General features: G+C 33.9%; 2 long non-coding RNA genes across 2 annotated transcripts; both read right to left on the bottom strand.

Moving 5' to 3' along the window:
- Positions 1-42: 42 nt before the first annotated feature.
- Positions 43-2,788, bottom strand: LOC146881535 (uncharacterized). The gene is made up of 2 exons (XR_014986273.1): positions 2,617-2,788; positions 43-286 (listed from the first exon to the last, which is right to left on the bottom strand). It is a non-coding gene; the product is annotated as an uncharacterized LOC146881535 (long non-coding RNA).
- Positions 2,789-9,249: 6,461 nt separating this feature from the next.
- LOC146881534 (uncharacterized) lies at positions 9,250-11,084 on the bottom strand. Its single transcript, XR_014986210.1, has 2 exons — positions 10,923-11,084; positions 9,250-9,490 (listed from the first exon to the last, which is right to left on the bottom strand). It is a non-coding gene; the product is annotated as an uncharacterized LOC146881534 (long non-coding RNA).
- Positions 11,085-11,928: the final 844 nt, after the last annotated feature.

Genomic DNA, 11,928 nt, shown 5'->3' with positions numbered 1-11,928 from the left:
CTAATACTCCAACAATAAGCATTCCCAAATGCAAAATAGATAATTTTGTCAAGAAGTTTAATTTAGCAAAATATGACCATTATAAGTTTCAGACTCCCAGTAGTATCAAACTATGCTTTAATGAAAGTCTTAACTAGTATTTTGAAAACATTAAATAACATAACTCACAAGATTGTTATGTTACTATATATTGCAACCATTACTTCTAAACACAAATGGATTACAATTGAAAAAATACTCACACATTATTGAAGAGATGTGCTTTTCCTCATTGCCAATAAAATGCCTGAGAAGAATAGGAACCAGATATTAAGATGTGAAGTAATTTAATCCAGCACAACAATTACAGTAACGTACTGGTAGAAACTAAGCAAAACCTAGATAGAAGACAAAGATTATGCATTCAATTAGAACTTAGAAGCAGAAAGGGTTAATTTTTCCATTTCCCCTTTACAGTTTATATGTCATCTAAATACTTATATTTTAATTAAAATAGCTACTCATATAGTACATGATAATATTGAAAAATAAACACCATAATAAGATGGATGAGAAACAAATATTATGTTTTATAATTATAGAAATAAGGAGCAGATGCATTCTAATACAAAGTCTCTAATTTATATATGCATTATTAGAAACAATTTCATTTTTTCCTGCGTCATATGTTTTTTATTGGAGGACATCAAGTCATCATTGTCTGTTGTATTGATTCCATGTTCTCAATATAAGTAAAGCATCTATGTTCTCTTAGAAACATAAAGTTTTAGCTTAATCTCTCTCTTTCCTATGTGAAACAACCTTGTGAAACCCTATCAGGCAATTACCTCTTGGCAGGGTATCATGTAAACTCTCAAGAAACCACATTAGGTATTAGTCTAATTTTCACTAAAAGAAGCAATGAGATAGTCATGTCATCAACAATCAGAAGGGCAACTCATGCAGCAAACCAGTATTTCCCAATATGATTTGTTGCCAATATAGGTATCCTTCATTGTAAGAACAGATAACCCCATGAGTTATTATATCGTAGGTAATCCCCACTCTCCAAGGAGACAATTGTAGGATATAAGCCTTTTTTTTTCTCACCAGATTAGCCAAAGTTCTCATTTTCAATAATGGTAGAAGTTGCAATAGAAATATTAATGAGAATATCATACTTCCACAAGGAGTTTGGACAAGATAACTTAAGAGATGAATATATGATACTGCCACTGATGATGTTCTGAGTTCTACATATAAGAGTAATGATACAAACCCAAATGCGATTGGGTTTAGGGAGCCCTTAATCAGAGAAGAGAATGGAAAGAATAGGTGGGGCAGGATATATGACAGGAAAAGACTTAGGAAGAATGTCGTGACACATTGGGAAGAATAAGTTAGTTAGAAGAGAGAGAGAAGTAGGAGGGATAGTGGCAGTTAAAAAGAATCATGGAGGTAGGATTCGGGGGATGATCATTTTGGAGGAGGACCTTGTGGTTGCTTCTTAGGAGCTTGGCTCTGGGCAGTTGGATATTTCTATCCTTCTGTATTTCGTATTTTCAATCAAACAACATTAGTGATTTCATTGTTTAATTTCTATTTTTTATATTTCTGCAATTTAAATACCTATTAAGTAAACTTTGCCAACTTAATGAGAAATATAACCATCAACTGTCCTATATGATCACTCGATTAGATTGAAGAAGCTTTGGTTGCCATTGAACAGACCTCAAAATACTTTAGGTTCTCCAACTTATTTAGTAGAATAAGATCAATCTATTTTCCAAGAAACTAGAGGATTGTTAGATTAGCAACAATCTTACTCAATAAAATCCTTTGATATAGATTTAGACATTAAATGCAAGGTGTAACGTATCATTGGGTTTTTAAATCAATAACCCTGTCATTCAGATTTCATTTGGAATGACGCAATATTCAAATTAGAAATTTGAAGGCAGCCGTCAAGGTCCAATCTTATGTGACTCTAGGTTAATAACCCGTTTGGTCCATCATAGAAAGATTGGGTGAAAAATTAAGGGATGATTTTAACATCCAAAAGGTCAATTTTTTGCTCATTCCCAATGATGGATCCACAGATTTTAGAAAAATAAGTTTGCAATCACAATTTCAGCTGCAATGTTTGGGTTTTTCAGATCTCCATATCATACTTGTAGTCCCATCAACCGTACTTGTTCACAATTTTACACAATATCAAGGATACCAACAAATTCATCACTACATAACCACAATTTACAATCTTGGGTAGACTAAACCGATTGCAAGGATCAAACATTGTTCTTTGCAATTGTAGTAAACAAAACCCTACAATTGTAAAGGCTTCATAGCCAACGCAACATAAATAATCGATTCATCAAAGCTTGATTTCTAGCAATCAAGGAAATTCTTCTAGCACATAATGACAAGTATCAAATCTTACAAACCCAATAGAAAAAGACACAATATTTTAATATACCGACATAAGAAAAATGAAATGAAAAGACATATTTTTCTTTAAATCAAGAAAAAATAGTTGTTCTTTTATGCTCGTTTCATCTCACAAACCCATCTCAAACAACAATATTAGATAAAACATTATTTAACATTAAGTAAAGTTAGAAAGAGAGAAAATTGTACCGGAGAGATGAGATCATCGGCAAGGGCCAAGGGGTTTTGAAGGAGTTTCAACCATAGGACATCTATCCTCTAGCTCCACCGTAAAGATTCTTCACATTTTCTTCGGTTTTGAAAGACAACCTCTAATGTCACCACCACTCACTATTTTTCAACATTTGCTTACCAAGGTAAAAAAAAGTAATTATACAAGTTACAATTAGTATGAAGTATGAAGACAAAGAGACATTTGAAGGATTCTAGTAGGAGAGAGAGGGAGGAAAACGTTCACGTGGTACTGAGTTACTAGTAGAATGAAAAATCCAATTAAGATTTTTTCTTTAACGTTTTTTCATCGGTATTGCTTACTAACGATAATTTTATTTGCATCGAAACTGATGAGCTGTTAATTCAATTGGCACATAAACAATTCTTCTTAAAATAAATCTTAGTTAATGATCGTTTTGATAGTTATAATAAAAGTTCGCTTCATTAGTTTCCATGAGAAAGAACAATTAACTCTCCTGATTTTTTTTTCAATGTTTGTATAATTTTAATTTATTTTAATTAATCTTTTAAAGCTTGCTAGTTTAAAGTAATTTTATTATATGTTAAGATACATAACTTAACTTTAGCAAAATTGAAAATATTTTATTAAAAGAACTAAACTTTCACAATCAATCAGAATAAATTAAATTTTAAAGTCTCTGAAAAAATATTAAAATCTAAAGATAAATTAAAACAAAAAAAAAAATCGTTGTATATACTTATAATTAGTCTGTATATTCGCAATTTATATATGCACAATGTACGAATATTATTCTAATAATGTTTAATATTTAATAATAAAAATTTATATAAAATTATTTATATATGATTATTTGAAGTTTATATCTTTACTTTATAATATTATGAGTTTTTTAAACTTTGTTTAGCAAAAGAAAAAATAACTTTTGTTGTGTTTAATTGTTAAAGAATGTGTAAGGCCCGTTAATATTATTCCTTTTTTTGTCCTGCCCTAAACTAAAGGGCTATCCTTGTAAGTGGGCCTAAGGGCTGACCTAGTAGATAAAACCCTTCTCAGTTGTCCTAAGTCACATTTTCATTTCATTTCAGAGAACTTAAAGTGCAACCATCAACCCCCTCCGCTAGGGTTTTGTTTCCACTGTCACATTGAGATAAGAGAACTCGTGCTCCATGTAAGTATCTCTTCTAGCCGTACTGGTTTCCTTTTTACCATCTTTTCGTGATTTCGGTTGAAAGCCTCTGTTAACGTCATTTGTCTGGTTCTGTTCCACCCCTATTTCAGCCCATAATCCATCCTTAGAGCTGTTGCGTCCGTGGTCGTGCTGTCAAGGTTCTATTAACCCTTTTTCCAGGTACGGGAAGTTAGGATACGAGTCTAAGTTGTGTTTTATGCCTGTTCTTGAGCTTGCGAATCGTTTGTATGGAATAATCGTTGTTCTTGGTATGTAAGATGCTTTTGCAGGTCAAATTGAGCCTGTTCTTCAATGTATGGAATAATCGTTTTTATGGTTGGGTTGAATGATGCATCTGTTGCAGGTGAGGCTATGGCGAGGACTGATAATCTCGCCTAGCCGAGTCGGACTCGCCTAAGCGAGTCTGGCGGAGGCTCGCCCAAGCCTTTTTCGCCAAAGGTCGCCCAGGCGACCAACTCTTTAATTTTGAGCGAGCAGACAACTCACCTAGGCGAGAGGGGTCTCGCCTAAGCGAGATCCCATGTTGCTTCCTGTTCTTGTTTTGAGCCCTCGCCTAGGCGGAGGGGGACTCGCCTGAGTGAGACCCCTAAGCCTGAGTGAGGTGTTGGGGGAGACAGTGCTGTATTTGGACGTTTGTTTATTTTTGGATGATCTGTTTTGGTTTGGGTATGGATGTTATGATGAGGGACATGTATATAATGGAGTATGATGTATACGTAGCATGATTCATGAATTATAAATGATGGGTTTGGTATGAGTATTGGCATGTGAACTAAATGAGATTGGTGTTATTAAAGTGGCATGATAATGAGATGAGCTGGATTCTATGTACATGAATGGATTATGATGAGTTGGAATGGGTTGGACCTGGAAATGTGAAAGGTAACGGCTTTAAAGGTTGACATAATGAATGTATCCTTGCATGGTGAATAGTATTTGACTGTATGATCATATTTTTGTCTGTGTCAGTGCATAATTCCTTGGGGTCTCTAGGTGAGACTTTCAGGGTCGCGCTTTAGTGGTCAGGACGTAATTCCATGGCCCCTGTTAGTGGGTGTCTATGGTGGTGTCCCATCTGTATAACTAGGTAAGGATTCAAGGTAAGGTTGCATCCTGACGCTCTAAGGAGTCAGTTAGTCTCACTTAGAGCGGACTGACTCCTGTGGTGAGAGTAGCAGGAGGCCTGAAATTCATTAAGGGCTAACCTTGTAGTAAGGGAAATTGATTCATTGAAACACTTGTAACACATAGTTCAGGGGTGAGCAGCTCGGGGGTGAGCAGAGGTATCCACTACAAGCGCGAGCATCTGCCGAATCCGACCAAGTTATACATATCCGGATGAGTCGAGTCGAGTCGTAGTGTATCGATTGAAAGTCATAACATGCTTGGTTATTGTATGGATATTGAATGGTGAAAATATATTTGACTGTATGATGAGAGTATTGTTGGCTCTAGCTTACCCTGTTTGTTGTATGGTTGTCTTGTATATGGCTATTGTTTCTTGCGATGATCATCAATTTAATTGATGGGAGCAGATGGGCGAGGTTCCTGCGGTCAGCAAGGAAATGGCGATTCTGCTACTTAGTCATCTGGGTTGGACTTTATATTTCTTTTCTTCATGGTTTTCGTTAGGGCTATGGCCCATGTATTGTTTTACGCCTTGCTACTCTTTTCTCTTTGCTAGACTTGTATTTTGGGTTCCGTTGGCATCGTGGTGTGCCCAGGTTGTAGGGGTTGTGTTAAGGACCCCAGGACTACGCTACAATACTATTTTGTGTGATGTTTCCTTTAATTTCGCGTAATAATTAAATGAGACGTTATAGAATGTAGTGATTTAGAAAAAATATTTCACAGATAACACGAAATATTTTCCACTAATAGTGAAAACTATTAAAGAAAAAATTTAATAAATAATAACATAATCTGATAAATCGACAAATTTACATAATATATTTATATCCAAAAGGAATTTAATTATGCAAACATAAGAAGAAAAAACTTAAGAGTGAACCATTAATTTCTATCAAAACGCATCTCCTATTCAATTATAACAATACTATTTTCTTTAATGTTTTTTCATCGGTTTTGCTTACTAACAGTAATTTTATTTGCATCCAAACTTATGAGCCGTTAATTCAATTCACACATAAACAAATTTTCTTAAAATAAATCTTAATTAATGATCGCTTTGTGGCACATTGTAATAACAGTTCGCTTCATTAGTATCAAAAATAACAATTAATTCTCCTGAGTTATTTTTTTACAATTATGTGTAACAACCCAAAAACTGAATAACCTCGATAATTAAAACCTCATTAGGTATGAAAGTATACAATACATTGGACATACCCAGATTACAACAAAAGGGCCCCACATGGCCCAACCAGACATGTACTGAAATAAATAAATAACTAAAAAGCACGAGGCCTTGTTCCACAATAAGAGCATAAATAACATAAAATCTTCCAGTTGTGGGCCCCCACAGTGGGCTCGACCCTGTCCAAACCATCAAGCTGCAGCATCCCTTTCGACATTACCACTGCCAGGGGTTCTCACATCTGCTCACACCAACAAGGTTGATGATCATCACAATAGAGAAGACCACACACAACATACAAGCAAGCAAAGGGTAAGCTAGTGTAAAGGAATCCCATTTTACAACAGTTCACAAATAATTTCAAGGCCAAGCATAAATAATAAGCATTATACCAAACTATCAAAATATATAAGACTCCAAGACTTGACTATCCAGATACGCATATCGAGGCACCACCACGTGGCAGTGGAATTATGTCCTAACAGTGAGGCATCACCGCGAGGCCTTCGCGGAAATACACCCTTACAAGAGGCACCACCATGTGGCCTACGTGGAATTATGTCCTGACCTTGAGGCACCACCACGACCCCCCGTGGAATTACGTCCTTTCGTCGAGGCACCACCATGAAACTCCCCTTGAGAGGGCCCATGGAATTACGTCCAACAAATGAGGCGCCACCAAGATCTCTCACTACAAGAGTCATGGAATTATACCCTACTCATACTTTATACATGTCCCACCCACCAAACAATAATTTCCATAATATTAACATCATGCATAAGCAACAATTCATGCAACTCATGCCTTCCAATTCATACCCAATAAAGCAACATACCATTTCCATCTCGAACTCACATATAAATCATGGCATCATCCCTCGACACACAAAGTAAAGCATTTAAATCAACAAGCAATCACACATCAGTGCACCATTCAATAATAACATCCAACCCTACCCACTGCCTCGCTCAAGCAAGCAGGGCTCGCTCAGGTGAGGGGGCCCTCTCGCTCAGGCGAAACCCCTCTCGCCTAGGCGAGATCGCGAAAAGGGAAAGAGCGGACTCTCCGAGGTCTCGCTCAGGCGAGTCCCTTCTCGCCTAGGCGAGACCACTTCTCGCTGAAAAATAAAAACCTCTCGTCTAAGCGAGATCGAGCAGCAGGTCCTGGGCGAGCCTCTACTAAACTCGCCTGGGCGAGGCAAGCTCGCCTGGGCGAGAAAACCAGTGCCCGCCATTGTTCCTTCGAGCGACAACCACACATATGCATCCACACAGTCCAACAAGCATTTTCAACCGATTAAGTACACACACAGACCGTCCCACCATCACATACTCATCAAACAGGCATATTCCACCGAAAGAGATATGGTAAGGTCTAGCTTCCCTTAGCTGGAAAAGCTAACAGAAACTTCAATACGTAGACGTAAACACCACAGCTCTACAAGTAGCCCCAAGACTGAAACACGATGGAACATGAAACAGAGTAAGGTTACTACGAAAACCCTAACTGGAATAATTGAACCGCAGCTAGGAAAGATTAGTCATTAGCTAACAAAATACTTACTTGGAAAGTAGAAACGAAACCGGGTTTGGTTTGATCGAGATTGCGTAAACCCTAGCAAAGCTCTCTAGATCAGTGGAGGAAGACGGCTACGTTCTGCGATTGAGCGAGAGTAATTCTGTTAGGACAGATTAGGGTTTGGTTTTATCCCCTGGGCCAGCCCTTAGGCCCATTACACTAGGGCAGCCCTTTTTGGTTAGGGCAGAAAAAGGGAAAAAGAATTAAGTGGGCCTTACATTATGTACCTTAAATCTCAATTTAAATCTCTATATTTGTTATTTTGTCTCAATTTGGTCCTATTTTTTTTTAAACCGGAGCAATTTCATCCCTATCCATTTATAAACCAAATTTAACTATGTAAATGTTACAGTGATATTTTTACCAAGATTAAGTTTATTTAAATTTATACTTTACATTGAACATTACTTAAATTTTGTTTCAAATATTTATATATCAATAATTTCTGGACAAATGTTAAAGTTGGTTTAAAAATAACAACTTTATAAATTGAAATGTAAAATTTAAAAACAATTTTATAACAATTTAAAATGTTACAAATTGTTAAATATATTATTTTAAAAATAATTTTATAACAATTTAAGATGTTATAAATTGTTAAATAAAAGTATAAATAAATATATTTATTTTAAATTATTATAAAACAATTTTAAAACTTTATATTTGAATTTATAAAGTTGTTATTTCTAAACCAACTCAAACATTTTGTTTATAAATTATTGATATATAATATTTAAAACAAAATTTAAATAAAGTTCAATGCAAAATATAAATTTAAATAAACTTAATTTGATTAAAAATATCATTGTAACATTTATATAAAAGTTAAATTTGGTCTGAATTTGGAATAGATGAAATTGCTCCAGTTAAAAAAAAATTGATTGAATTAAGACACCATAATAGATACAAGGATTAAATCGAGTTTTTTTACATCAACAATGACACATGCCACTTACATTGCCACGTCACACTACCACTGCCACGAGGCATGATCTAAATTTGACACATTACAATCTTTTATTTTTTTAAAAATTTAAAAAGATTTAAAAAATTTAAAAAATCAAAAAAATCACAAGCTAACATGTGACACATAAGTTAACCCTATTATTACATTATTAACGAAAGGGACCTGATCGTAACAAATTTACTAAAATAGGAAACAAATTAAGACAAAAACAAGAGACAGAGTTAAGATTTTTCTACAAAAATGGGGACCAATAGAATTATTTAACTATATATTATTATTTAAAACACACACACACACACACACACACACACACATATATATATATATATATATATATATATATATATATATATATATATATCTTTACTTCACAATATTATATGATTTTTTTTTTAACTTTGTTATGCAAAAGAAAAGGTAAGTTTTGTTGTGTTTTATTTTTATTGGATGTTCTTATTTGTTAGAGAAAGTAGTGATGTAGAAAAATACATCATAAATAACACGAATTATGTAAGATCCCATTTAATAGTGAAAACTACTAAATAAAGAATTCAATAATTAATAAGATAATTAGTTAGGTCCACAAATTTATATAGTATATTTATACAGTCATCCAAAAGGGATTTAACTATACAAACATAAGAAGAAACTTAAGGGTTGAACCATAAGAGTTTCTATCAAAACTATACACATCTCTTATTCAGCTAACTTCAGCCTCATGCTGAAGACTTTTCACATCCACTGATTCATCAAGGCATGCATCATTCCCTACTCACACTACATTGGTGATCATAGCAAAAGAAAAGAAGATAACACTAGACAAACAAGAAATAAACAAAGTAAACTAGTTAAATAAAATAATACAAATGCTTTATAAAAAGTCCATATGCATAAATTTCCAAATTCAAAATATAACAACACCACACAACATGTCATATTATAAACCAACTCTTCTAAACTCAATATTATTCGAATATGTGCACTTGTGTCAAACTAGTGAAGTCATGCACCTATGGTGATATAACATGCTCTACCGAGCTACCACACATGGTTAATCATTTTTCATAGTCATAAGAATAATGGAACCATCCTTATGACAAGACCTCCTGCTACTCTTACCACCTAACCATTCTCCTCTACGTGAGTACGAATAGATAGTAGAGTTCAACATAGCCTCACAAAATGGAACGGTATTTACTATCAAGGCACACCTTAGTGAAACACATTACCGATGGGAATTCCTCCCTGGGAAATACCTTATGACAACTCAAAATATACCTTTACTTTATTGTACAAACAAATCATTTCATAAATAATAGTTTACATTAGCCACAAAACACCAAAATTAATCATAGAATAACTACTAGACTCTGATACACTCGTTTAGTGAAACTATCTTCTCGCTAGCTGAAAAGTTCACAAATGTTCACTCGTCCAATGACCATATGGCTTGCCTAGTGAGTGAATCACTAGAACTCAAGGATGAAATTTTTTCCAAAATTCGCGCGACGAGGGTGTTCTCAACCATCGACTACAAAGTCATAAGCTCTCTAACTTTGGGTTCGTTGAGAAAGTAGATACTCGACCAACAACTCCTAAGTCAGTAAGTCCCTAACTTTGGATTCGCTCAAAGACTCCTAAATTAGTGAGCCTTTGAGTTTGGATTCATTGAGCGAGTTCACCCTCGACCAGTAAGTCTACATAATTATACATATTATGATTTTGCAAAATCTTGCATTTTCAGTCCAGTTTAAGAAGTCTACTAGTACATGTCAATTACATGTCAATTACAATTTATAACATTCATCAACTTAAGTTATTACATTAGCATTTCATATCATACACCATTTCAAGACTTCATCATATAACCTAAATTATGCAACATTTGAAGATCTTACTCCCAATTCAACAAGTAAAACCCATCATACAGTTTAATCATTCAGGCAATTCATATTAAAATCATAAGTTAGTGATTTCAACATATTTTTAACTTAAAAATAGTACAATTAGCTTCCCTTACCTAGTGAAATTGCTCAACCGACTCTAAAAACACCAAACATTTCCTAAGCCACAAGGTACTCTATCTATACATAGAAATACTAGAAAAATGATCAGATCATATCCTAATGACCATTGATCAATAGAGAATCAAACAAAAAACTAAAGGAGCACATGCGACCTCAATGAGAAATAATGCATGCAAAGATTAACAAAATTTTACAAAGGAAGAGCTGCAAATCAACTTACTCAATTTGAGAAATTGATTGGATGAACTTGAAGATCTCACTACAAGGATCACATGGGCAGTCTCCAATCTTCAAAGAGATGACCACACAATCAGATATTGTAGAGAGACAAAAGAGAGCTCTAGAGAACAAGTTTTTAGAGAGATGAGATGCTTTATGTAATGAAACTCATTTATGAAATTTCTATTTATATTTAAGTATTTTATTATTAAAATGATTGGTTCCATTATTTTAAACATAATACCAATTCTAAAATACTATTTCTAGGTTGTTACAAACTATAACCATGCAATAAATGTTCCTGCAATGATTTAATAAAAACGTAACAATTTAGCACAAAGAAAAAAATAGTTTAACTCAATACAACAAAACTAAAAGTTTACTTTTGAAAACATATATTTGATGTATAATCTTTACCATTCAACTTCAGATAGTTACTTGACATTTGTAATCTATTATAAATATAGAAATAGAATGTATAAGTAAAATTACAACAATGACCGTACTTAAATGGTTGTCATGTGTCCAAACATACCTAAGTACCCTTACTTAAATTTATGACACCTGTCCATTTCGTTTTTAACTTTCATTTATTACCCATTCTATTATTGCAACACGCGTATAAAAACTTGGTTTCTTTGTCGTTTTAAATTTTGTTGTAGATGACGCTAACTTTGAAGTCACGAGGTTATGTTTTCAAAATCACATTTGTAGAAAAACCTTCCCCAAGCTTTCTCTAGCAAATTTCTTGGATTAAATATGTTTTTTGTCCCTCAAGTTCTAGTAAATTTTGGAATTAGTCCCTCTTCAAAACTTTATACCAATTTAGTCTTTCATCTTTAGAAATGCGTGGATTTAGTCATTTTTTTACCAAATTTTGTTAAGTTTATTTGATATTTTAAACGCATTTTATGATAATATTTGAGTTAACATTAAAGCGAAATTGTGTCAAACGGTGTAAACAATTCAAATACTATCATGAAATGCACTTGAAACGTCAGATAAAT

The sequence above is a fragment of the Vigna unguiculata genome, chromosome 11 (genome assembly GCF_037176805.1).
Source record: "Vigna unguiculata cultivar grain cowpea cultivar isolate G323 ecotype 2 chromosome 11, ASM3717680v1, whole genome shotgun sequence".
Classification (NCBI taxonomy): domain Eukaryota; kingdom Viridiplantae; phylum Streptophyta; class Magnoliopsida; order Fabales; family Fabaceae; genus Vigna; species Vigna unguiculata.
Note: the sequence above shows the minus strand (reverse complement) of the source record. Positions and strands in the feature narration are given on the sequence as shown.